Raw genomic sequence first — 27,883 nt, forward strand, 5'->3', positions numbered from 1 at the left:
ACTGGTGACCCAATGGCACAGGAGCGCCGCCAATTTATGCCACCCACAGACTTGGCCCACAGAGCATCCCAGTATCACAGCCATGCTCGTATATGATATTAGGTCAGGATATTTGGGCGAGGTTTAAAATGCAGAAACGGCAAAACCAAACAAACATGATATTTTCCTCCAAAATTGAGCTCTCCTCCCTCTCCCAGTTTTCGCTGGCGCTTCCCTCGCAGGATCGTGTCTTGAGTTGCTCTGCAGCCCCAGACTTTGGTGGTGCAATAAATTAAGCTACGGGTCATCTCATTCCAGATGTTTTGAAATGAAAAGGCTCTGCGGCGTCTGTGGGCCCAGAGGGGGGTTGAAGTGGAGCACAGGTTTGGGTTTCTGTAGGGAGAATTCCATCCTGCGAGCCCACGGGATCGGAGCGCACACGGGGGACGTGTGTTCGTGTATGTTTTCTTAGGTCTGGATTAGTGCCCTCATTTATGACCAAGGCTTTAAAAAGGAGGAAAATGTCACAGTATAGAAAAAATAAACAGGGTAAAAATCAATGGCAGAAAGACAGTCTTCACCACTCTAAACATGGTCCTTTTTGGACGTCACCAAGACAGCTGTTGGCCGAGAGTGAGATCTGAAGGTCTTTGTTAGGAAACGTTATTGCTGAGATTTTCACTGTTTGGATTTCCTGTTTTCCTCACTTCTGAACCCTTTAACTTTTGTAATCTAAGCAGGGTCAGGTCTGGTCATCCGTGGGGAAACAGCCTGACTGTGAACAACAAGGCTTGTGCTGCGAGAGCAGCGCTGGGCAGGCGGGAGGGGAGCTGGGCAGGCTGGGGAGGTGCTGGAGGCAGCCAGGCCCCTCAGCAGGGTCTGCCCTGACCTCCTGGGCAATGCTGGTCAAAGGACTTCCCTGTCTGAACTGCATCTGTCTAGATAAAAAAATAATCTAGCCTTGATTTGGAGACATTGAGTGATGGAAACCCACCCACTGGCCTTCAGAAGCGCTTCCAGGGGCTGATAAAAATGAGTGTCTTGCTTTTGGTCAAAAGCTGCTCAGTTTTAATTTCCTTGTCATTGTATGTGGTTATACCTCTCTCTGTAGACAGAAAAGTCTCCCAGGAGAATTTTTATAGAAGTCTTTGATGCCTAGATATGCTATGCTCCAAAAGATGCTCCAAGAGCCATCATCTTTCAGATAAGATGGGAAAGTCAAGTTGAAACCACTTGATCTCTCTCAAAAAACATACCTTTTTAAAAGAATGTGTCAAAATCCATTCTGGGTTGACTGTCCAGAAACTCCCCTTTCAGTATCAGTGTCATAAATGCTTTTAGCAGTCCTGGTCTGGAGTGGGGATCTCCCTGCATGGGCCTTTGTGGGAATATTGGGATTCTTTTCCCAATAATCTTCATCCTAGAAGGGATGAAATGAAAGCAGTGTAAAGGTGTATGAATATAGAGAGGCTGAAAAGTCCCACCCACTTTTTGGCAAGTCATGTAACTACACCAGCATAGCTGAAGGGATTATAATCCTATTGTGGAAGGTGCTGTTAATGTTGTTGTGTAATATTATTTGTCACTGTGTGGTATTTAAGAGTTACTCCAAAGTGATTAAGGCTGTACAAGGTGGCTGTGTACCAGGTGAGCCTGGGAGTAAATCAGTGCTGTCTGTCACGGTGTGCTGAGCTCATTTTTCACTCTGCACATGTTTTTGGTGTAAATTAAAATTAGTCCTGTCACTCCATCCCTGGAGTATGACCAGGAATTCTGCTCAGCACCATCTCTGCCAGCATCCCTCTTTTCCTTTCCACCAGTTTCTTACTCCAAACACTGATTTTGCCCAGGGAATAGGTTGGATCTGCTCTGCAAGGCAACCTTCACCAGGCTAAAATGTTTCCTTCCCTTCCTAATTATTCATGGCTTTTCTCAGGGTTATCATGGCACAGATCTTGTGTGTGTTGTTGATTCTTTGGTGATAGTGAAATCTTTCCAGCTGCAACTGTAATGAAGTCCAACTCTTTGGAAGGAGAGCTGGGGAGACTTTTACAGGGTTGGATTTATCCCAGAACCTCCACCAAATGTCTTGGTTTTCACCTTGAGATTCACAGGAATAAGTGATGCCATGCAGGTGTGTTCAGGGCTTCCCTTCTCATTTATGGTGCTGCCTTGAAGAAAGGCAGAGAAACCACCTGGGTTCTATCAGTTCACGTGTTTGTAAGAGGAGAATTGGGTTGCTGGATGGAGAGTATGGAGCTCCAGTCAGGTTGTCAGGTCTCTGAAGGTGCCAGGGCGAATCGAACTAGGATGTGGAGCAAGAGGACAGTGCCTGGGACAGCGGGAACTCCTCCAGAGCAGGTGGAACTGGGCAGCAGCTCCAGCTCAACCACTCGCTGACCTCCCAGCAGCGTTTGCTGCAGCAGGAAGTTGTGATTTACAAGGACAACGGGCCAGCAGGAAATTCCGACCTCCGCCCCCCGGAGAAAGGAGGAAGCGGGAGAAGCTCCGTGACTCAGAGCCCGGCTGAGTCACGGCAGAGGCGGTCCTGGGGTGATGCTCGGGTCCCACCAGCCCCGTCCTCACCCTCCCCTGCTCAGCATCCCCTCCCCTGCAGCGGGAATTAATTATTTGGGGGGGGGGGAAACGAGCAGCAAAAAGACCCGATTTGGTTAAAGCCATCCTTTAATACGCGAATAAACAACTTATGGCAGGTGCCTGGCAGCCCGCGATAATTAACGGAGTATTTATTGGGATCAGAAAAATACACTTAGTTGAACAAGCCTCATCTGTCTTTGGCTCACCGCAGACTCGGGGTCATTTGCTGTCTGGCTGCAGATAATAAATCAAAGGGCTGAAGAAACTGCAGGAGAGAGGGCACGAACTGCCCGAACATTTAGCTGATTGTCGCCAGCCCCGGCCCAGCCAGAGGGAAACTTTCCCAGCGCATTTTCACTTATCTGCGAGCCAGTTATTCCCTGTAGGCGGCCGAGTTGTCTGAGTAAATAGAGGTCACTTTACCTTGACTAAACAATGACTTTGCTATAGTCGGTGCCAGCTCTGTAGCGGCCACAGAATGTACTTTAAAGGCTCGCTGGGGGCAGGCTGGCAGGGCGAGCGAACCAGCCAGTCTGGTCTACTTTGGGCAGGATTTAGGATGCTTAGCTGGATGATGCCGTGGTGGGATCAGCTGATCCCGTGCTTTGAGTGGGGATATAGTATGCAAACGACAGACGTGTCTAAGGAGGAAGCAGCCAGGAGCTGGGGGAGTGGAGAAGGGATGACTTTCCTCTGATGTCAAAAATCCCATCATTCAGTGCTCGCAGTGAAAAAGGCGAGAGGAGAAGAGTGTGGAGACAGAGAGAGAGAGAGAGGGGGAGAAGAAATGAAGGGAAAGGACACGCTCATTTTTCTCCCGAATTCTGTAGGCTCACACTGCCCACCCCGATAGGATGGAGAAATAAGCCTGATCCTGAGTGCCAAGTTCTGCACAGCCTTCCAAGCCCCAGGGAGTGTTCCCAACCCCATCCCGATCTGGACTTGGTTAGTACTGTCTTGATATGAATAATCAGGTAGATAAAGATTGTCAAGAAACTTGCAGCAGTTTCCACAGGGCTCTCTTCGGCTTATCTTTTATTTTCTGGCAGTTTTAATTTGCTGATCATTGTCTGTGTTTGTGTGAGGCTTTAGATAACTCAGCTCTCCCAGGATTTCTGCAGTGTTGGGATACAGGACCAGAGCTGGATGTAAGTGAATTAGCTGCCTGGAGCTCTGTCCAGGTTCCTAATTCTTCCTTTCCGAGGGGCTGATTTTTTTCAAAAGGTGCCAGGTTTTGTCCTTCATGCATTTTGCTGTGTGCCGTTGCCTGTAATTAGTTTCTCAACTGAAAAAGCTTTCTCAACTGGAAAAAAAAAAAAAAAGGGAAAAAAAAAAAGAAAGAAAGAAAAAAAAAGCCAAAAAACAACCCCCCACGTTTTTGGCAATGGGTTGTTTTTCTAAGCAATTAATTAAGCGCTGATTTTAAAAGAATTTGAATGAATCCTTCCACTCTGTGTCAAGCATGGATTTGGTATTAATCACTTCACTACTTGCTGACTGAATAAGGGCTGAAAAAGATGCAGAGAGTAAAAATTTCCCCAGGAAATGAATCAGACAAGGAACCTATGCCTCATCTCGCCTCCTACAAATGAAGAAAGAGAGGATTTTGTCAATGGTGGGTCAGTTTACAAACGTGTCCTTTGCAGTGTGAGTCACAGTAGTGATACATTTCACAGCAATGCAGCCACAGATGCAGTTTAAATCCAGGACTGAATGCCAGCTAAAGATAAATAGAAATGAATCCTCATGCCCATAATAGTAATGAGAATGAAAATGCAACCTGTCAGATCTGCTGGTGTGGCAGCCAGCTCTGGCTGCTTTTTCAATCAGTGTCAAAATTCTTGCTGGCTTTGATGGGAGCAGAATAATCCCTGGGGGACGTGATTTTGTGATTCCCATTCGCTGATAAGAGAGGAAGAGAGGTGGATTTTTGGAAGGTGGTGCTGTGGGCACCTCCAGGACAGCATCCAGCCAAATGGCATCCCCCATTTGTGCTAAAGCATTCAGGAGCAGGTGGGAAGCAGTGCTGGCTCTGGAATTGGCTGCAGTGTGTTACCCGTTTTGAGATTTCCAAAATGCTGGACAAATATTTATATTTCTTTTTTCCCCCAAAGCATCAGCCTATGTTAGTGTTAGAGCTGCTAAAAGATGTGTAAAAACTGTTGTTGTGAAACTGCCGTCAAGATTTGTTGTTGTTGTTGTTGTTTGGGTTGTGGGGGAGATAATGAGATTTAGCAGAAAATCTGAGTTGAAATACAAAAAAAAATTAATAGTTTTCGCTGCTGCCACTTTTCCCAGTGTTTCCTGAGACTGACCCTTGTTGAGTGTGTTAGTCCCTGTGCTTTTGTTTTTCCTCAGTGGGTTTTCTGCAGCCATCCCTAACTTGCCAGGCTGTAAAAGTCCAGGGGTCAGACATGGATCAAATATTTGGTGGGTCTATCAAAGCCAGTGGTGTGATCCCAACTTATTGCTGGCCAAGATCCATCCATTGGTGTCCTGAAGTGGGATAAGATGAATAGCTGGGATCCTGCAGGTCTTTTTTTTTTTTTTTTCAAGGTGATGGTCATTTTAAAGGAAAGATCTTTCTATTAAACAAGTTCATAGGCATGGATTGAATTTATGTTTATTTATTACTGTGGTTTTTCAGTCTTTGGGCTCCAAGACCATCACAGTTTGCAAATATCAGCATGGTTTTGAAGTGATAACCCGAAAGGTTGGAAAAGGGGTGGAGAATGGCAAACCTGGAGTCAAATTTAAATTTATCAAGTCCCTGAGCAGGGCATTACCATAAAATCAGTCCTCTTCCCTTTAGGGTTAAATGATTCCTCTTGGAAGAAGAGCCAGAGGCTCCTGATTATCCATCAAAACAGGCCAGGGCTTTGATTTGTACGGTTTTCTTTGCCACACTTTTCAATGGATGAAGATGAATTTAGGTCCCAAAAAAAAAATCTGAATTTGATGGCTGGGACAGAGCCCCACTTTCCACCCTTATCCTGAGTCTCCATTCCCTACTCCTTCCCCTTCCCTCCTCGGAAAACGAAACCTCCTCGTGCTCTGAAGGCAGGGAGAGCACATTTGGGGATCAGCCCTGGAACAATTAACCCGACGATCTGGGCGCTTGGAGGAGAGAAAGCTGAGCTGCAGTAGCTCTGCTTTGACAGGTCTTTGGAGGATTTCAAGGAAGTTACACCCACTTCATTCATGATAATCGGCTGTTTAACGCCGAGCAGCCTCGGTGTTGTGAATGAAGGGGGAGCGTGTTTTGGCTTGCGGAGCGACTCGCAGATCTAAAGGCTCCGCTCGTCAAATAACCAGAAAAAAAAAAATAACAGGGGAAAAAAAAAGAGAAAAAAAGAGAGAAAAAAAAAAGAGAGAGAAAAAAAAAAGAGAGAAAAAAAAATCTGACTTGGTTCTCGAAATGAAAAGAAGGAGTGCAAGATTCAGGGGAGAAAAAAAAAACAAAACACGAAACCACCCGACGTCTAAAAACGCGTCTTCTTTTTCTTCAGAGGGCCGGGGGTGTTTTACATCCCTTTGCTGGTGATTTGTGAGTCCTCGTGGCTGGGCTTGTTGGGGGTAAAAAATGCAGCCTCTGGATGGACTTGGATGCAGCTGAGACCAGGTGTTGGTGGCTTTTGTGCGCTCGGTGCTGGATTGTTGGGGTTTGTATCGTTTTGGTGGCAGAAAGGCCTATGGAAGGGTCAGGTTTCCCTTTGGGTGGGTTGTAGGGGCTCTCTGAGAAGCTGTTGGGCTCTGTGCTGTGCCTGAAGAGACTCATTGATTAGAAATACATTGATTTTTGGGTATTGCACCTGGCTTTGTGGAACACATTGATTTCTGGAGCTGCCCTGGGTCAGGTGCCTTCATCCCTTCTGCCAGCACTGGGTTTAGAGACTCCAGAGAGTCTTGGGTGATAACAGAGACTCCTGGGAGGCTAATTCTAGTTAGAATTTATTGAATTAAGGGCAGGAGCAAAGATAGATCAAGGGAACCTTTCTATCTTCCCTGATTCCCAATTAATTTGGCAGTAAAATGGCTTTTTGGAGGAGCAAGGAGCACACCCATCCTCTGCCTCCTTCACCAGGCAGGGATCTGCCTGTGCCTGGGCAGGAAGGAATGCAGTTCCTTTGATCAAATAAACACCCACAGGTGGTTGCAAAACGTTTGTCATGAAACTGAAGCAAATGTTTATTAATTGGAGTTTAGGAAGAAACGTGTGTAATCATTTCCCTTGCTGCCTCTCATCTGGGTTTGGGGTAGAAGTGCCAGCTGTAATGGTTTTAATTTTAACTGTGTTTTACAAAGCATTAATTGGTGCATGCATTGAGCATTATGCACGTGTTTGTGGAACTGGCCTCTCCCTGAAAAAGTGAATTTTACTCAAAGGAAGCCAAAAAAATCAATTGGAGGGAAGGCAATTCTGTCTGAGGATCTTTCATCTCTGTTCAGCAGCTCTGGTGGAAGGTGGGAAAACAATTTTTCTCATCCTTTTCACATGAAAATAATTCCCAGAACGGTGTTCACCCAAAGCCAGGATCTCACCAGTGAGCTTTTACACTTGGTATGCAAAAGGGCATTTGGGGCAAAAAGGGCTGAAGTCAAAGGTGGGTTGGAGGAATTAACACCCTTCTTTCTTCTTTTGCTCCAGAGAACCGTGTCTGGGGAAATCAAGAACTGAGCAGATCCTGTTTCAGTCCCAGTCATTTTCAGGGTGAGTGAATCCTCTTGTCTCCAGTGCTGCTGTCGTGTCCTGGGCAGCTCTGGAGTGTGGCTTCAGGTTCAGAGGGAAATCTCTCTTTTTTTAATCTGTGCACTGATAACACAGCTCTTAATTTAGCAGCAGTGAGGCAGAACATTTGAATTTTGTCATCCATTTCCAAAACTATTGTTGGCTTCTTATTCCTTTGTTTCCACACGCCACCCACCCCCCTACTCGTTTCAGATTTACATTTTGTTGTAGGTGCCAAAAGATAAGTTAATGCCAACTTGATGATTAATTAACTAATACTTTCCTCTGCTGGAAGATGGAAAGCCTTTATCTGAGTAACCTATTAATTATTATTTTATTTATTGCTGCATGGGTACATCTGAATGGATTCAAGTTCCGCCCTCCTGAGAAATTTGGGCAGGAATTTGTAGCAACAGGATGAGAGGAAGCCAAAGGAACCTTCAACTTGTTAATCAGAAATTATGTCTTAATGTTGGGATCAAGGGACTTGTTTACCCATGTTTTGCAAGCCCCAAGCAATAGCAGAGTCTTGTTGTCAAACCCACGGGTATTCTGCAGTTCTGAGGCTTTCCCAGAATGCTCAGAAACGGAAAATTCGATAAAAATCTTGATTTTTAAGGGGCTGTGAGGAGGGCTCAGCTATTCCTAAGGTGTCTCAGCCTGGTTGTCTGAGCTTAGAAATAAATAGTGGGAAAAGCACAGCTGGGAGACTTCAACCCCCCTGACCCATGTCAGGAAGGTGCCTTGTGGAGAAGTTTCCAGAAGCCTCTGCACTGCACACAGTGGGACATGTCCTTTCTTTTGGGAACTGGGAAGTGGCTGCAGGCACCTCATCTCAAGTTAGTGCCTTTCCAGCAGGATATTTGGAATTCAAGGTGGAATTCAGACAGCCTCCCACCCAGGGCATCGTTATTCAAAGTGCCATAAATGCATTAACAGGAGAGCAGAGATGGGAACAGGTTTAATTTAATAATGAAAAAAAGAGAGAGAGAAAAGGAGGAAACTTGGGTTGGACAATGATGATAAATTTATTGGTGGTGAGCTTGGTTACCTCATTCTCTTGAAATTATGATTAGACAGTAGGAATGAGGTAAGTGCATATTTTATGGCACTTCTGAGGATCTTGCCTATGGGCAGAAATTAATGCTGTGGAAGTGAGAGGTGTTGCACATCCCAGGTAAAATTCCCACCATGAAGATGTGGTAGGAGAGTGCTTAAGACTCCCAGGAGCTCTGTGCACAAAGGTGAAGGGCTTCACCTCTGGGGGTTTGAAACCCCTCTGTGTGCACGGATATCCCGCATTTTCTCTCCTCCTCTGTGTTCTAAAAGATATAACACGTGTCTCATCGATGTCCCCAAGTGCCATTGCAAGATTAAATATTGACTGCACATATGCAGCACAGGGAATAACACATATGGGTGGAGATAACATGATAGTGTGGCTTGTGAACCAGTGAATAACGTGTGTGCTCATGGAATAACCATCCCAGCTTTGTTCTGCTCCTGCTGAAATCTGGACCCAAATGCCTTTTGCTTTGATTAAGCCCTGGGCATGAATATGTTGACACCTGTTAATCTGCTGAATTCATTGGTGCCTAAATTAGAAGTGAACCAAGTTTTCAGAAGTCTTAGAGCTACCCTTGACTTCAGTGGGATTAATCTGTTCCTGGGTGGTGTGAATAATGGGCTATTTTTAGGGGGGGAGGGAGTAAGGGAGATCAGTGGGAGAATCAGAAAGTTAATGGAGAGAAATCTCCATTCCCCCCCTCCAAAAGGAAATCTTTTACCCTCACAAAATGTTTTTCCTTGTGCTAAACATATTTGCCTTGAGCTTTCACAAAGCAAAACAAGGCAGGGATAGGGCAAGGGGGAATGGCTTCAAACTGAAGGAGCGTAGTTTTAGATTAGATATTAGGGTTAGATTTTAGATTATAGAATCACAGAATATTCTGAGTTGGGAGGGACCCACAAGGATCATTGAGTCCAGCTCTTAAGTGAATGAATACAGGGATAAACCCTCAACCTTGCTGTTATCAGCACTCTAAGCAGGTGAGATTTTAGGAATTAGATCATGTGAAGAAATTGTTCCCTGTGAGGGTGGGGAGGCCCTGGCACAGGCTGCCCAGAGAAGCTGTGGCTGCCCCATCCCTGGAAGTGTCCAAGGCCAGGCTGGAGCAACCTGGGCTAGTGGAAGGTGTCCCTGCCCATGGCAGGGGGTGGAATAAGATGATCCTTAAGGTCCCTTCCAACCCAACCCATTCCCTGTGATTCTGTGAAAATGCAGAGTTTTAAAGGCTGGGTTTAGCCAGGGGAAGGAGGAGTGGGAGGCAGCAGCAGCTTCTTTTCATCGTGTGTCTCCGAGGTTCCTGTGGTCACCTCAGATGTGGGACACCCCAGCTCAGTTACCTCCCTACCTCCAGGAAATTTGAACCCCATCCAGCCTGCAGGAATGTGTGCTGAATTCCAGCCTGCATTAGTGCTGTTCTGCTTTGCATGAATAGCTGAGTATTGACAGAGGCAAGGGCTTGGGGTGGGTATTCACCTCCCTGCCTCCTCCAGGGGTTGTAGGAATGATTTGGCTGGTGAATTGTTTTATTTCAGTGACTATTTATAATGAGATTGCAGCTTTGAGGACTGGTTGTGCATTTTAATTGCTGGCTCTTTAATGCAGAATATATTGTCCTTGAAGCAGGGATCAGAGCCCAGGTTTCCCCTTTGCCACAGGCAGCACATCAGGGAGCTGTGCTCTGCACTAACTCCGTCTTTTCCACTGAAAATGTGGGAATTCCACTTCAATATGAATTCCATCTTTCTTTCCCCACAACTTTAGCAGGAAGTTTAGCCAGGTGGTTGAAGCACTGACCTGCAAGGTTTGGAGAGCTCAGATGGGTGACACGTTCTTCTTTATTTCCTTGGTCTCTTCCCCACTGCTCTGCTGCAGAAATGGAGGGTGGTGGGACTTAGTGTAATTTAAATACATTTTCTGCAGGGGGATAAGCAGGATGTGTGTTCCAGCACACTGGGTAGCCAAGACTTGAGTCTGATATCTTGAGAATTGCTCTCTTGGGCACCTCAGATCCCCAGATTTCTGTGTAAGGAGCCCGAGCCATTTTGTGGAATGAGCCTGAAACCATTGGGGCACATTTATCACCATGTGAATTGTACCTGCAAGAGTTGTAGCCCCTGTGAAGTTTTCCTGGAGAGGCAGAAATGGTGAGGGCAGTGCACTGACAGCAGCTATTCCCTCCCTTTCAAATCTAAAGGGAATTCCCAGTAGATGCAAAACAGTTTTAGGGGTATCTGTGGAGCAGTTTCCTGATATAGAGCAGTTGCTGAATGTTTAAAAGTTATGCCAGTGGACCAATGTCCAGCTCTAAATTTGGAGGGTATTAAGCTACACCCCTGGGCTGTGTGTCCTGATGGCTTGGCATAGGGGTACTTCTCTTGGATTATGGAGCAGCTGGGAAAAGCAGGGAGATTAGAGCTGGTGGAGGTAACAAAAAGCAAATGTCATTTGAGGCTGAAGCTGGAGGGAAGTCCCAGTGATGCTTTGGATGAGCCTGTTTCTGGCCCAGTGCTCTTTGCTCGTGAATGTTCAGGTAACTGCAGAAAGGAGTGAAAATAAAGTGAAGGCTCCACTACACAACAGGGAGGAGACAGGAACAAGGCATCCAGGAAGTTTGGAAGATGGTATCCCATAGATAGATGGGGTTTATTCAATGTATTCTCCCCCAGAGAGGCTTTTATTTTTTGGAAGGGGCTTTGGCCAGGAGGAAGAGGTGGAGATGGTAGCTTTGGGTGCTGCTGAGGTCTGTCCTGGCTCCGTGTGCTTTCCTGGGGATTCACCTCCCTGTCTCTAGGTCTGTGCTCTTTCCAAGGCCCCTGTCCTTTCTCCCTAAGCCTATGCTCTTTCCTAGAGATCCATGCTCTTTCTCCAGGCTGTTCTTTTGCTGAGGAGCAGCTGAGCATCATTATTAGTCGATTTACAACATCACAGGGCAGAGTTCTACTCAGCAGCAGCTATTGAGGCACACGGTTATTAGCACACTTGGAGCATCTGAGAGAGGCTCGTGGCTGCAAGAGCTGGACAAGACTCACAATTATTAGCATCTTAATAGCATCAGAGAGGAGGTTTCAAGCTGCAGTGGCTTTGGAAGCTCATGATTACGAGCTGTTTGCAGCAGGAGTGAGGCAGAGCTCCTGATGTTTATTATGTTGCCCATCGGTCTGTGTCCTGACACTGCTCAGTCACGCGTGCTGGGAACAGCTTATCCATGGTGCTCAGGGAACAGGGTGCCAAAATCCTCTTGTGGCCCATCAGCAAGGCTGTCTGAGGACCTCACAAGGCTATAAAAGGAATGAAACTGTGTCAGTATCCGTGTCTCCTTTTTCTTTCCAAGAAGCAGGGATGTTCACCGGGATTAAATCGTTGGGGCTCTGGAGGAGGTTTTTGTTGCACAAGATGGGCTGTCAGGAGAGATTCCCAGGGAAGTTCTTCCTCTGAGGTGTTCACATACCTGTGTTCTCAGTCACAAGGGCAGTACTACCCAACAGCCCAAGACCTCGATGTTCTTAGCAAGTAGAATGTGGTTTGGGGTTTTTTTATCCCGTTCCTTCCCTGTTCTTGAGGCTGTGAGTGCCACATGTGTGTTTTACACTCCACATTGCTGGTGGAATAGTCTGTCCTGGCTGTGGCTGTGAACTGTCCACATGCAGTGAGTGATGCATTAAACTTTGTGCCTTGCTTGTCTTATAGAATCACAGGATGGCTTGGGTTGGAAGGGACTTAAAGATCATCTTGTTCCACCCCCTGCCATGGGCAGGGACATCTTCCACTAGTCCAGGTTGCTCCAAGCCCCATCCAGCCTGGCCTTGGACACTTCCAGGGATGGAGAGTTTGTTAGTGAGTTTTCCAGTACCCTTTTAGGGAGAAAGGTATGAAGAGGATAAGCACCTTTAACACACAAGGGGTCAGGTGTGAGTGTGGGACAACAAATGCCTTCACTGATAAAAGTCTGTGGTTCATCTGTCTTTTAAATGTAACACAGATGTCCCGGGTTCCAGCCTATGCCTGAACCACGAGACCAAAGGGAGGAGAGACTATATGTTTGTTTGAGCCCCTCATTGTGTTGCTGGCAGTGTATCCCTGGTTTCCATTCCTATTTTTTGTTCCCTTAGCAGTCCCTTTGCCGTTGCCCTTTTCTCCCTGGCTCAGCCAGCAATCACCACACTCCAGAGCACAATGGATTCCTGGCTGCGGTGAATCCCCTGCTCCATGCAGACGTTTGCTGGCCTCCTTTCTCTGGGAAGAAGAAGAAGGGAAAGTATTCCTTGTTCCTGGTGAAAAACTGCACTGGCAGCCTGGGTTATTTTGTCGGACGTGTGGCTTTAAGTGACGCCTTTGCCATCTGTTCTGTCTGCTAATTATGAATGCAAAACAAACGTAGCCCACAATTGCTTCATTTAGAATAAGGGATATGGCAGTGACCAAAATAGTTTTATTTTGGTGTCAGATGCTCTTTTTATTTCTCCTGTCTCTTCCTAATCTAAAGCAGGTCTGAAGCTCTTCTCCCTCTTCCAGTTTGCAGCAGGGGATGTTGCTGTGACAAATAAGAGCCTCTTCTATGTGTTCATCCTTTCAGGGGACAATCCCACATGAGCAAGGAAAGGGAAGAGGCTGCGTTTGTTGAATTGTGAGGGCTGGTTTCACCTTTCATTTTTTCAGTTCAGTTGTGCTGATCTTAGATGTGCAGGTACCTCAGAGACACCAGGATATCTCCAGGAACTGTGACAGCAGCGTGTGAACCACTTTCCCAGCCTGTTCCATCCCTGTTTCCTCTTACCAGAGACAAGTTTAGCAGCCAGACTGGAACAGCACGGTGGGAAGGAATGATGCATTCTGCTGGGGCTGTGTCCAGAGCTGGAAAGGTGAATTTTTTTGGCTTTTGGTTGTAAGTGAGCCATCACTGAAGGTGGGTGATCCATCCCCTTCCATGACTGGGCCATAAGAAGCCCCTCTATTTGCTCATTAGGTGCTTGTTTGCTGTTTAATGCCCCCAAACTTACTTCAGGCAGGGCTGTGGCAAATCTTAGAGGTGTCACTGGCAGCACAGCCACGGGTTGAGGTGACCCAGATTTGGGAAGTGGAGATGAGATCAAACACTCTGTTCTGAGGGGATGTGCAGCCAGAAAAGCTGAAGGGGTGGAACAGTTTCCCTCTGAGTGGTCTGAAAGAGGCAGGTGTTTCCCCATCAGTGATCTGTGGGATGTGCTGAGCTGTGACCCCTCTGGTGTCACTTGGCCTTTCTCCACTCTCAGGCTGAAGAGGAGGTGGACAAGTGGCCCTGAGGGTCGTGTCCTGCCCCAGTAAGACTGGCTGCTTTCAGATCTACATCTGCTGCACTTCAACCCTCCTTGCTTTCGTGGTGAGCATGTAGACACATGTCTCTTACTCCTCCTTCCTTCCCTCCCCAGCCATCACTCTTCCTATGATAATCAACATATTTCACTTTATTTTCTGTCTGGGTCTGTGTTGAAGGGAAATGGGGTGACAGTGTTTTTATACCTACTAAAAGCAGTGTTTTGGGCAGTAGGAGACCTCCCTCTTTCCTCCCCACAAACCTTCTCCAAGGAGACTCGTTGGTTTGTGCTTCATCATTCTCTTTCCAAATTATTTTGGAATTCTGCTCGCTGCTTTACGGTTTTCCTAAAGTTCTGATTGTTCCATTTTTTTCCCTTTTGAGGTTGTAGAGGGAAGGAGTGGCGAGGGGCACACTCTCAGTAAGATACTGAGTCTGGAAAAAATTCTCCCTCCCCGTTTTCAGAGCCCAGCAAACTGTCAGAGCACAGCTGAGGCAGAAATATGTGCAGTGTTGTGTCGTGTCCAGGGTGTGAAATGCCCAAATCAGAGATTAAAACCAGCGTGGGCTGTCACCCAACAGACAGGCCCCAAACTTGGGCTTGTCTTTGAACACTGGGCAGTCAGATCAGGATCCTGCCTTGGGGCTGGAGGCCACCTCTGCTTCAAAACCTATTAGAAATGCTTCAGGGTGTTACAATACGAGGGTTAAAGGTTTAGTTGGTGTCCCAGGCCTGAAGGATGATGTTGTGGTTGAAGCATTTGGACTGGGACCAAGAGATGTGAGATAAATTCCAGGCTCGGCTGTGCACTTCCTCTGCGAGCTCCTGAAAATCGCTGCCTCTCCCTGGGCTCCATCCCCTGCCTGGAAAACCTCGTGCTCTGCTCTCCCCATTTCAGCAGTGAACTTGCAGTACTGAAAGCTCCTCGTTGGTGGTTGCAAGCAATTTTCTGAGAGTCTTAACTCTAGGGTTGAAATAATGCTTTGGCCCCGTGTGCCCACGAGAGAGAAACCCTTTGAAGTTTGAAAGTAAGGGCACAAAAGCTCAGACAAGTTTGAAGGGCATGATGATTAATGCTATTTACTCAGCCTGGTGACAGTGAGGAACAGCCTGGAGCAGAGGGACTGAGGGGCAGCAACACCAGGAAACGAAGGTAGGGTACCTTTTTCTCTGGGTTTGATTGGATGCCCAAGGAGTAAATGTCCACCAGCAGTGCTAAAAGGAGGGTGAAGAATCTTATTTTAGTAAGTTCAGATCATTGGAATCCACTTATTTGAAGAAGTTCTTTGCAAAGGACAGTCACAATCTGATGGAGAAGACTGGGATGAAGGTTTGTCTCCCTGGTACCTGACATGGGCACTTGCCAGCTTGGTGTTAGGAGGGAAGGGGAGAGGGAAGGACAGTTACTGGGAGCTTTCATTAGGTGTGCCAATATCCATTTTCTCCTAAATTCATTTGCACCTGCTTGTGGCTTTGCATGTCTAGAATAGTTTACAGAATCAGTTGTCCTGTTTTGGGTCATTGTGTTCCCTGATTGAAGGTTGGACTCACAGGAACATGACACCAAAACACCTTTCCCACGTGATTTATACCTGATGAGATGCCAGCCAAGCATTTTTGTCTTTGCCTTGGCTCTCAGAGGGCTGCTTAGCTCAGAGCTCCCTGCACCAGTGGCTAAGGGAATGAGCCTTCCATGGAATAATGCAGCAGGAATGTGTAGGTGTGTGCACATGTTCTCCCCAGAGGGCACACAGCAGGCAGGGGCAGCTCTGGGTAGGGATGGGCAGCCTGGGGGAGAGAAATGTGCACCCTTGGTGTTCCCCAGGAGGTGCTGAGTCCTGATGAACGTGGTTGTCCAGGGGCTGACACACCTCCCCACCCACTGAGGTCGTTCCCATTCCCACTGATCCGCTGCTCTTCTGGCTAAAATTTGCCTTTGCTCAGCTTGGTCTCTTTGTTGCAGCTTTGGTTTCAAGGTGGAAGAGGGCAGACTTTTTTTCTCTGTGGGATTTCATGTGGATGCCCACATAGAGGACAAAATTTCTTGCTGGAAAGCCTTGACAGGTGTGAAAAATGTAACCCAGCCCATTCCTAACGTGTGACTCTGTTCCCCACTTGATGCACTTGACCTGCTCTTTTATTCCAAGTACAGCATCAAGCCCAGCACAGTCTTGGGTCAGATTTGGGCTGTTGCTTGGCAGGAACTGAAATTCTACATATCTTGTGTCTGGTTTCATTGCTCCCCTCGAGGTGCAGTTCCAAACACCACTCCTGCCTGGGTCTGGCTCTCACATTGGACCCAGAGCTTGAGGCTTTTGGTCTCTTTTGGACTTTTGGTGAGACTTTGTCCATGTTGTGGTAGCATCCCACTGCTGGTGCCTGCAACATGATGATGTCCCTGGCCTGTCAGGGAGCAGGGAGGTGTGTTTTGCCTGCTCTAGGAGGAGATTGGAGTAGTTTTCATTTACTTTCCTGTCACTTGGGGCCAGCAGTGGTGAGGCAATAAAAAACCCCCACAGCCATTAGCAGGTGCAAGGTAGGTCTGTCAAAGAAACTGCAGAATGGAAGTGGCCTCCTGAATTAAATGACCTGAGCTGCATTTACATCACATTAGATGAACCCTTAAGTGGTCCAAAACTACTGTTGTCTCAGACCTGCTGTAAGTGTGACTCTGGAGCTCATTAAATAAGACATAGTGTCTTCTGCCTTGCAGTCCAACCATGGCACAGTTTGATATATTCCCATTTTTTACTCCTTGGAAGAAACAGAATTTGCTGTGAATACAGTTTCCAGCGAAAGCAAATGATGTTTGCACAGGTTTTTCTAGGGGGTTGTGCCTTGGCTAGAAGTTAGAAACAAGTGGGGTATTCTCCTTTTCTGCTGGTGATTCAGCCTATTCTGAATGGATGCTCCCAAACAGTTCCTTTCTCTAGATGACTTTAAAAGCAGGAAGGGGTTGCTTGTACCAGATTGGAGGAATTATCCCAAAATATTTGCTCGAGGGGAAGCAGCTCTCAGACCCCCTGCAAGGATTTTATGTCCTCATCTTCAAATTACCCAGTTCAAATGCTCAGATAATGACACGTGTCACGATGATAAAAAAGTGTGACTGCAAAGAGTAACGTTTAAAAATAATGATACACCTCTAACTAGGTCTTATAAAAGGAAATCTTAAATAGCTAGAGAGAAACAGATGCTTTGGGGGACTTGTGGATAAAAATAGTGGCTTCCAATTTGCAACCAAAACAAAAAATGTGGCCCCACTTAGTCAACCTCAGCACTAGAAATTCCTCTGAGAATGTTAGGGCCCAATACTGGGAATGCATGAAAAAGTACCTGGTGCTGCATCTGCAGGGGTTTTTAGTGTATTTTTGCCTCTTCAGCTTTTCATCGTGGAATCACTCAGTGGTTTGGGTTGGAAGGGAATTTAAAGCTCATCCAGTCCCACCCCCTGCCATGGGCAGGGACACCTTCCACCGGCCCAGGTTGCTCCAAGCCCCATCCAACCTGGCCTTGGACACTTCCAGGGATGGGGCAGCCACAGCTTCTCTGGGCAACCTGTGCCAGGGCCTCCCCACCCTCTTAGGGAAGAATTCCTTCCTAATATCCAATCTAAACTTATTCTCTTTCATTTTAAAGTGATTTTTCTTGCTACTTCTCAGCTTTCTCTCCATATTGCTGCCTTGAAATGCCCTGCCTTACTGATGGCTTAGTGGTCTGAGACCTGTGGATTCTGTTTTCCTTGGAAGGACACTCAGGCTGTGTCCAGGCTGTGCAGACACAAATGTGTCCCTGTGGTCAGGATGGATTTTGAGAGCAGAGGTGCAGATCTTTGCTGTTATTGAGCTGTTCCTTTCAGTGGGGTTGCTCAGGGCTCAATCCTCTCCTTGCTGGTGAAGGGCTGGAGCAGCCTCAGCAGAGCTGGAGGGATCTGCTGGGCAGGGGGAGAGTTTTCAAAGGAGAACCACAGATGGCTCGCTGGAGGCAAAGGCAAAGAACATCTTCCCAGCTCACCTGGACGGGCTGAAGGTCTGAATGTCTGCAGGCAGCTCACCCAGGGGGCAGGAGTGTGTGAGCAGCCCTGAGCCAGCTCAGTGGTTGCTTAGGTCTGTACCATTTTCACTGATTTTAAGGTAAAATGACTGTTTTTTCACTGGCATGAGGAGCTGTGGCATGATCCCATCTCCTGGCCCTGCTGTAGAAGTGAAAACCTCCTTCAGAAGCTGCAACAACACCTTAAACCTCATTTCAGCTGTTTGTAAGTGTGTGGACCTGAACCTTTGGGGTGCTCAGACTCCTCCTTTTTGGGCTTGGAGCATCGCTCTGTACAAAGGAACTGAGCAAGCAAGGGAAAAGGGAATGTTTATTTTGTGTGCTTTTGTTTAACTTAAAAACCCCCTAGAATGTGAGAAATTTTTTTTTTTTTTGATGATGATGATTTCTACTTGTTAGGGCAACCCCCAAACCTTAAAGGAATGGTTTTAACTTATTGATTTGGTATTTTTGTTTTAGGTGGCCCTTCCCAAACAAAGACAAGCAGTCAGGTGAGTCAAATTTTCCACTTTCCGGTAGATCTGTGGAAGAGAAATGAGAAATCATGAGGGGAGGCAACACTAGACTCCTCTGAATTTCAGGGAGTGAGGTTCAGGGGGGCTTAATATCCACTTAGTAGCCACTTGAGCACTAACACCCCAAGGGGCATTTTTAAAATACACATTTCATTCTCTAACTCGTGCAGTGGCACAAATTCACTTGCTTTGGAGCTGGAATTTAGCAATCAGAGCTTTCTGGGTTTCTCCTATGTCCGTAATGTGTCATTTGGAGCTGAAAGGAAGGGACCCTGCCAGAACTGGCTGTGATAAAAGTCTGATGAGTGAGACTGTCATTAGATTAAGTGGAGGAAACCAGTAGAGTTGTTCCTGCTGCCCAGTCTCTCCTTTCTCCACACGATGCTCAGAGTCCAACTCTTAACTTTTCTTTTTTTTTTTTTTTCAGAATTCTTACATTGTCCCCTCTTTATGCCTTGTCAAGAGCATTAGTCACAGTTCCCCATTTGCATCTTGGGTTTCAGCTGAGACAAAGCCCGTGGGACGTGTGGCTGCTCAGCACCCTCACCCCTTCCTGAGCACAGGGCTCCAGCCCCTCACGGGAGTGCTGGGGCAGGGAATGAGGGTTTGGTGCATTCCCAGCACATGGGAATGCTCCTCCTGGATGGGGTGGCACCATGGCCTGGCAGTGACAGGGGCAAGGAATCGCTTCTCCTGCCCTTTTCCTGGAGATGATGCTCTTTGGGGCACTTTGGCTTCCCCTTCTGGAATATATTGAGCAAAACCCCTCAGTCACAAGATCCTGGAATGGTTTGGGTTTGAAAGGACCTTGAAGACCATCTCCATCCGACCCCTTGCCATGGGTAGGGCCACCTTCCACCAGCCCAGGTTGCTGAGTGGGAGCTGAAAGCAGGGGAATGCTCTGGGAGCAGCTCCAAGGCACAGCCCATGAAATTGGCTTTTCCTGTAGATTACTGGATTCCTCATGTGAGGATGGAAATCCCCCTCTCGTGAAATGCAGGGCACAAAAGGAGCAAAAAAGCAGGTGTTGAGTGATCACACTGAGCTGTCCATCAGCAGGAGAGGATTTGGGGTTGTGAGAGATGGGAAGAGGGCTTAAAGAAAGAGGTGGATTTCCTGCACCCAAATCAAGAGACAGGAAAAAAAAAAAAAAACAAACCCACTAAATTTAATTGTGTCTTGGACAAGGTCAACAGACACTGTGCACAAATAGTTCAGGCTTTGATTTAATCTCCCTGTAAGCAGAAGGTGAAAATATTATATCTAAATACAGGTGAAAATATTATATCTAAATGTCTGGGTTGGGAACATGCACACCAGGGACTGAAGAGGGGAGGGGGGGAAGAAAAAAGGTCGTTCAATATGTGTGTATGACCCCACTGTGCTGAGAGAATGAGCCCCGAGCGTGTGGTGGCAGCGAGTGGGTCCCACATTGTTGGATCTGGCAGGGATTCAGACATCTGCCAGGGGACGGGGATTTTGTCAGGAGAAGTGGGAGAGGGAGACGCAGCAAGAGCTGGGGGAGCCTTGCAGCTCTGCTATCTCAGCCTGGATCACACTTCCTCTTTAAAATTCCCTTACTAAGCTCGGCTCCTATATTTTATATTCAGCAGCAAGGTTCCCGCCCTCCCCCCCCCTCCTCCCCAGCCCTCCCCACCCACCACCACCCTCTCTGCCTTTAACTTGTTAAGTTTGAAAGATGATCCATACACACAGTTTGCTTTGCCAGTCAGCCCGTTTAAGGCCAAGATTAATGCAGTGCATTGGTGCAATCGTGCCGCAGTGGTGCGTGATCGGAATACGAGATGGAATATGGGGGGAAAGGCCAGAAATGTGCCTCTATTCCGAGTTTACACAAGTCTCCTTAGCAACTTGTCTGGTTATTTTATTTTTTTTCCTCATTTTTTCGTTGAGGGGGGGTCGTGTGTGTGTGTGCAGGAGCGTTGTCCCAAATCGCCAGCGAATAAAACGTTCCCGGAGTTTTTAAACAGCTTCTCTTGATGGTCCTGTTGTTGTTTTTTCCTTCCCCTTTTTCCTTTTGTTAAATTAGTGGCTTAAATTTTTTTTTTTTTCCTTCTTTCCCCCCCGGAGAGAGGAGGGTACAGGGGGAGACTCAGGCTGGGGGTGGGGGCACTGTAATAGTTTTCATTGTGACTTCCAGAGAGTTGGTTTCTTTCCAGTTGTTCACATCTCAGCATGTGGAATTATTGTGCTTTCTCCCGACTTGCCACAGAATTGGCAGTAGCCTGACATTGTTAGTCATTTGAATTGTATTTGGAGCTGGGCTGATTTTTTTTTATTTATTTATTTAATTTTTATTTATTTTTAAATAACAATCACCGTAATCCACCTCTTTGCTCATTTCGAAACGGCTCTTTTTAATTTTGCAAATATGCACCATGTATCTCCTAGTCTGTAAAATGGAGGAGAGGGGAAAAAAACCCAAACCACCAGGGTGAGAGGACTGTGGCAAGACTGTCCCCGAATCCCATATTCCCCTCCCCGTGCCATTTTTTTTAGTTGCCTCCTGAAGAACCCCCTCCCTCCCTGTAGGAGGGAGTGGCCTTTTAGGGATCAAGGTACGTTGGATTCTGGTTTTTTTCCCCCCAGTTTGTGTGATTCTTTATTAATAGCATGGGGCAAGAGAGAGGCTGTAGGGTGGGGAGAGCAGGGGAGGAGGGTGGAGAGAAGCAAAGAGTTCTCCTCGAGTCCTGTACCTTGAAATAACTCAAGGGGAAAAAGAGTTGCTGCCTCACTCGAGTTGCTTCAAAACCTTGCTGGGTGCTTTGACTTTTTCTTTTACTTCTATTTTTCTTTTTTTTTTTAACCCTTTTCCAAGCTTTCCAGGGGGAGGGGGTAGAAAAAGAAAAATAAAAAAAAAGAAACTGAGCCAAAAAAATTTTGAAGGCTCGATCTTGGCTTCTGTACAAACAGATGTTGCCTGTCATTCCGTTGTTAAGCAGGCAGCAGATTGGAGCAAGCAGCAGCAGTTCAGGGGGAACTGCAGCAGAACTGGAAAGAGGGAGGTATACAGATATATAAATACATTTTTCTTCTTTTCCTTTTTTTTTTTTTTTGTGTTTTATTCTACACATAAATATTTTTCCCCTGGAATTATCTCTAATTACGACACGTCTGTTTTCATTCGTTTGTTTTTTTTTTTAAGTGGGCAAAACCAAACCCCAAACCAAAAAAAACGGAAAAGCACTAGGAACTTTCACCCAAATTTTACCAAAGCAGCTCTATTTTGGGTTGGTTTTGAAAGCTTTTCAGTTTGCTTTTTTTTTTTTTTTAAATTATTATTTTTTTTTTGTGTTCTTTTTCACACGTGTAGGGAAGGGGGTTCTGTTGGAAATGCTTAAGGCATTCTCGGTAAGTGAATATTTGCCCTGGAACAGGTCAGGGAGCTGGTGGTTTTCCTTGCTGATAGCCCTGCTTTTGGTGGGATTGCCCCGGAGTTCTTGCTGGAGGTGGAATTGGGAAGGCTGGAGGCCTTTCTGTCTCCTTTCCAAGTTTTTAGCAACGTTGTGAGAGCCAGAACCACGTTGTTTATACAGTAGAAGTTCTCCCGAAGCACCACAACGCTCCAGACCGGGGCTCTTTTGTGTTCTGCTCGTGGGTTTAATTCCAGGTTTAATTCCCCCATCCTTTTTATCCTCTCCTATTTTTTTTTACTTCCCCACTTCCTTTTTAATTTCTCCTTTCTGAATTAATTCTTGAGAGGAGAGAGAGAGAGAAAACCAGCAAAACACGGGGGGCGTTTCGAGCCGAAAGAGTTAAAAGTTTTCTTGGCACCAGAGCAGCAGTTTAGCAACAGATCAATTCATTGAAATGAAAGAAATCACAGCCCGAGCCATCTGATTTTGAAATTTCACATCTTATGCTTCCACTTTAGAACAAAGCTTCTGTTTTTCTTCCCCCCCCCTCCCCTTATTAATTCACGCTGCTTTTGTTCGAGGCTGTTGGTTTTCATAGAAACTTCGTCTGCAGTCGGGGTTTGATTTTTTTTTCTCCTCAAATATGAAACTGGGGGGTTTTTTTGGTGGGGGGGGAGAGTGTGTGGATTCATCTCCTGCTGTAAAGTCACCCGTGAACCTCTGCACACACAACAGCTGGTGCCAGGGCTGTTTTCACCCCTTGGTTATTGTATGTTTGAAACAGCTCCCATTTGCTGGCTGGATGAACAGTCACCTATGGATTGGGAAATAGAGTTGTGCCCGGCCATTCCCGCTTCCCTGGGGACATTCCTGGCTGCAAGGAGCCGTGGCCCAGTGGGAATTTTCTTTACATGCATGTGAAGTATAAAGTGCTTCCAACATCTGCATCAAGAAGTAGTTGTTCGGGCTGACTCGGCGTGTGTCTGGCAGAGGAGTCGTATTATTCTATATATGGAGCATAAGCCCCCCTGTAATGCTTTTAATAGTTAAAGCCTGAGAAGGATCACAAACAACTTTTTGTTGCTGTTTTGTTCGTTTTAAATGCATTTTGAGCCTTGGCACCGGTCCCGGCTCAGTCAAGTAAAAATAAAATAAATCGACTCCCGGACGGAGAAGTTGGGGATTTTTAATAGTAATTAAAAGAAAAAATAAGATAATAATAATAATAAAAAAAATAATCTATTCCTGCTTTTTATGCTATAAAAAAAATAAAATGGGTGGCTTACGAGGAAGGGACGTGTTTGATGGATGGAGGAGCAGCTGAACTGGGCTGGTGCCGAGTCTCTTCCCGTGGCGTCGCGTCAAAGAAAGGCCGTGGTGTCTGGCCATGGGTGAATCCTGCCGGAGGGTGGGGTGGCAGGACGTGGGCAGGGGGGGAATCCTTTTGTTAGCAGGGCTGCTCCCCAACCTCTGCACACCCCCTGGAAGGAATCCTCCACGAGGAAGAACGGTCTTAAGTGGATAAAAAAAAAAAATAAATAAAAAAAAAATGAGGTGGTGGTGGTGGGGTGGCGAGGAGGGGGGGGGGAGAAGTCTCAACCTCCACCTCTAACGTGGTTGATCGTGGCTCTGGCTGTGGGTTTATTATTCCCTTCTCTCATCCCAGATCCCATCCGTGCCGTAGGGAGACGCCAGGATTGCGAGCGCCAGCCCGTCCCCCCCAATATTGGGAATATTTCTGTGGGTGTCGTTGTGGTTACATCACAGCGCTCTCTCCTTGCCTTCCTCATCTCCATTCTTGTGCAAAATTCAAATAATTCCCCCCCCCCTCCCCGATAGCAGCTGTGCATGGTTTTTTAAGTCGGTCTTTAACGTTGCGAAAGGAACAATAAAATGAAAGGCAAAACCGGCATCTTAAAACTTGGCAAGTGAAAGCAGCTTGGACTGGCAGCCAAGAATCCTGCTGTGGTGCAAAAAGAATAGCATCCACGAAGCCACCACAATCCGGGGTTTCTCTTCTTTTAACAATCGCGTCGGCAGAGAGAAATAATTATTCCTTGTGTCAGTGTTAAAAGAGTCAAAAAGCTTAAAAAGCTTGCTTGGTGAACCTTCTCCAGAGCAGGTAACGATGCTCCTATTTGATTCTGTTTTATCAAACTTTAATTGGGGAAGGATCTGGATGTGATAGCTGATCAGTTGGAGGAGTTGGTGTGTGTTACTAACTGCTGTTACAACCTCCACGGTGCTTTTATTTCTCTTGGTGGCTTTGGTGGGAACAGGACTGGCAAACTTCTGAAATGTTTGTGTTGCAAGGGATGTTTTATTTCCACGGATTTCACTCGTCGTGCCGGAGGAAGGGGGGGGGGAGGGCGGGAGTGGGTTGATCCAAAGGTGTAACGTGGAAAAAAATATCATTAAAAAAAAAAACAAACTGAAAAATGAAGATATTGGGAGGGGGGAAGTAATTTCTCTCTTAGGACGTTGCCTGTTCCTTTCGCTCCTGAAGCTTCTGTCGTTCCTGTAGAAAGATAGAACTCATTTGTTGAAAATATGCCATGGAAATATCCCTAAATATTTTGTCTTCCAGGATACATTCCTTGAAGAGTTGGGCCTAACAAACAATATGGCAGCGCACGGGCGAGAAGAAATCTTGCAGGATGCTGCTGCTGCTGAGGTAATTTGGTTTCTCATCCATTCCCCAGTCAGTATCTCCCTTTTCCTTCTAATTCCTTAAAATTATTTGAAGCACAGAAATCCTTAAAGAATTGGGATTCTAAGATAGAGTGCATGTGTGCTTATATGTATATATATATATATATATTTATGGGCCTGATTAGACTGCGGGGAAGAGGTGAGGGAAAAGAATGGGAATTATTTAGCAGTGGTGTTTCTTATTTGTCTTATTTTTGTGGCAGGAGTATGAAATGGCTGCAAACAGCTTTTTGCTCAGGCACACAATGCATTCCATAATGATCGATTTTCCTGGACAGGGCATTTATGCTTTGTGGTTTGCAAGAATACCACCCACAGACCAGCCCCAGTGCTGGGTCTTTAGGGACTTGATTTCTGCAATATTTCCTTCTATATTCCTTTGGCTATAAATCTCTAACAAGCCAGTTTTATGCTGGTTTATTACTGACAAAAGTGTATATTACTTTTTTTGGGGCTGTCCCGTGTTCTGGTACCTTGTTGGTCCTGAGTTCATTAATATATTATAAAATGAATAATGAAGCAAATTATGCTCAGTGTAAGGAACATCACAAGCCTTAATTTTAATCCCGTGCTCCTTAATGTACAGGTTGAAACTTTTTGTTTGCAATTTTAGCATTTGAGACAAATCCAGTGTGGTGGTGATTGATTTGTTTGCCTGTCATGGATTTTCTGCCACTGTGTGTGTGTTCATCAAGTTTTCAGAAGGTACAATAGCTGTGTGATTAATCAGTGGAGGGAAACGTTGCAAACCCCAGATCTTGTATAATCTATGGCTCTCTGAATATATTGGATATAAGTGGAATTCATGTTTAAAAACCAGGGTTCACACAGGAAAAAAATAAATTAAAAATCTGTGTCTTTCAACAAACAAAAAGATTCATTTGCTGCTGCTTTTGTCAAATCGCTCAAGAATTTACCAAATGGCTCAAGAGCTGTCCAGGAGTTTGTTTCTTAGAGTGTATGAGCAGGAGCAGGTTGGTTCCAGGGTAATTTATAACATACAGGTGCCACTGAATGCCAGCCCTGTGCCAGCGACCCGCCCTCGCCCGGGGCAGGAATGCAGGAGGGCTCCCTCAGATTTATGGTGGGACCTGCTGCAGGGATTTATTTGGCATACCTGGAGCTTTTCTAGGCATAGCTAGGGCTGCTTTCCACTTTTTCTCCCCCTTTTTCACCCAGTGGAGCTCTGCTGGTGGATCCCAACACTCCTTTTGTTTTGGAAAAGCCAATCAGGTGGCGAAGGGGGTGGGAGATGAGGCAGAGATCAACCCTCCTTTAGGCAAAGAATTAAAGGGGGGGTTGCTGGGTGGGTCAGCACCTCCCAGCTGCCCTCAAACCTCTTCCAAGGTCTGGCTTTGGGTGCCTGGAGCTTCCCTGCAGCCCAGGCAGGACTGAGGACACGTGTCCTGGACCACAAGGAGGGATGGACAGGCCACCCAAATGTTGCAGCTTGGTTTCCTTCACGGGCTTGAGCTGTCCCAGTGGTTAGAAAATGGGATTAAAGGGTGAAAAAAAACAAACAACAGGTTTTGGAACTAGAAACACTGAGTAAACCCATAACCTCCCCCCAGCATTGCAGTGAGATCATGACTTTTTCCTATCTTATATGAAAAAAAATTAAGTATTTCTTTGCCAGCAGAGAGACATGGAAATTAGTTTATATACCTATAAAAATAAGCAAAATATACATACCTTAATGTAAAGGATATTAGGGTCAAAATGAATGTGGTGAACATAAGGGAAAATACACTGTCTTATGCAGTTTTGCCTAAAGAACAATTCCTTGCCACTGTAAGAAATCCTGGTACCTGCAGCAGCAGAATTCCTGGCTCCTGACAGTTGTGCCCATTAGCCAGGGCAAAGGACAAAACCTGCCTTTTTAACCTCAGGTTCCCGGGACTAAATGAGCTTTGTAGATGAGGGGCCTGGGTTATTTTTGGTGGGGTCACATTTGTTGTGTTCCGTTTGCAGCTCCCAGGGCACGATACGTGTGGTTGGGCAGGATGTGGCTGTTCCTGCAGGGCCACGTGCTCCCTGCCCCGCTGCCTCCAGAGCTCCCTGACTTCTGGGGGGCTCCTCAATCCCATTTTGCCTCCAACACGGAAGTTATCCCGGTTTTTCAAAGATGCTCATCCCCTGCAACGTGGATTTTGAGTGCTGAGAGCTGGACACTTTTAAGGTAAGTGTCATAGGAATCTAAATTAGGGGATCAATTTAGGCAACCTTTGGACAGATGGTGAAAGTTTAACATCCATTGCTGGGAGTTCCTTGTAGCCCAGCCCAAGCAGTAATTCCAAATAAAGGAAAATTGTGTTTTAGAATTGCGTATTTGCCAGGCTGGAAAGGTTGAAGTGATTTATTTTAAGAACCTCCACAAGAAGTGGGGGAATTTTCTAAAAGCCTCCAAATAACAAAATTCTTTTCCAAGTGTGGACTGTTTCATTTTATAGAGAATAACATTGACTTGCATTAATACAGTTTGTCTCCTGAAGAAGGAGAAGAGGTAGAACGTGAAAAGTTTGTGACACTTTAAGCAACAGTTGATCTCACTGATTTCCTCTATGAGGAGCTCACAGCCAGGCTGCTTTTCAGCCTAATTCCCCACCAGTTGCCCACCAATAAAATGAGAAATAATAGTTACACAGGAAAGAAAACTTGGAAACTTCAGGGGAAGGAGGGGACACTTCTTACTTGCAGTGGCAAAACTTTGTTCCACCACTGTTTTTCAAGAATCATTTGAGATATCCTAAAGAAGTTTTACATTTGTCTGTGTCATTTTAGGAAGAAATGCAGAGAGCTGGAGTGAGGGGAAACTTATACAGAGTGAAGGGATTTTTTTTGTTCTCTAAAAATAGAATTAAAATAGAACCTCAGACCAGTAATGACTTCTCTGAAAGTTAAAACAACTCCTAGGCAGTTGTTTCTTCTTTCTGCTTCAACCAGGCTGCCAGAATGGAAACAGGACAACTTTTTTTGCAGGGTGGGGGGGGTGGCTGTGCATTGTCACTCTGTTTACATACAAAAACTTTGCTGGTTTATAACTTGCTGCACTGTCAGGGCTGTACCTCCAACGTTGGTTGTTGATTCCTCAGTTCTGTGCAACTCTGTCCAGCAAAGCACTTACGAGAAAGAGCCACGCATCTGCTTGGTTGTGTTTGGTTTGAAATTCATTTTGGTTTTGCTGATTTTTTTCCTTTCAAAAGGTTCCAGGGGGGTGCAGGAAACCGTAGCTTGTGTTGTAGCAAAGTCAATAAGTGATTGTGCCCCCCCATCCTCCACTGGAGGGGTTTCAAGGTGCTGAGGGAACGAAGGCTCCTCCTCACTAACAGCTCAGATATTTCATTTTGCAGGAGTGGGTTTTTTCCTCCAAAAAATCGAGCCCCAAACCTTGCAAATGACAGCAGAGAAACCCTGCCTGGGGCCACAAACCCGTAGATCCGAACTTGTGGTCATATTCCACACAAGCTTGTATCTATAGGTATGTGTCTGTCTGGCAAGTGCACAGGGTTGTGTTGCTGCATTTAACCTGACAATGTTCTGCTTTGCTGTTTCTGTCTTTC

At 46.1% G+C, this 27,883-nt stretch overlaps 1 long non-coding RNA gene across 7 annotated transcripts in view; it reads left to right on the forward strand.

The window, feature by feature from the left end:
- Window positions 1-27,883, forward strand: part of LOC135401916 (uncharacterized) — an 81,449-nt gene that overhangs the window by 26,197 nt on the left and 27,369 nt on the right. For 6 of the 7 annotated variants that reach the window (XR_010424971.1, XR_010424973.1, XR_010424976.1 and 3 more), the window contains exons 4-7: window positions 7,228-7,288; window positions 18,179-18,210; window positions 24,199-24,285; window positions 26,295-26,502. This is a non-coding gene — a long non-coding RNA (uncharacterized LOC135401916). The remainder of the gene's footprint in view (window positions 1-7,227; window positions 7,289-18,178; window positions 18,211-24,198; window positions 24,286-26,294; window positions 26,503-27,883) is intronic. The other variant, XR_010424974.1, reaches the window with a different exon arrangement.

The sequence above is a fragment of the Pseudopipra pipra genome, chromosome 23, assembly GCF_036250125.1.
Source record: "Pseudopipra pipra isolate bDixPip1 chromosome 23, bDixPip1.hap1, whole genome shotgun sequence".
NCBI lineage: Eukaryota > Metazoa > Chordata > Aves > Passeriformes > Pipridae > Pseudopipra > Pseudopipra pipra.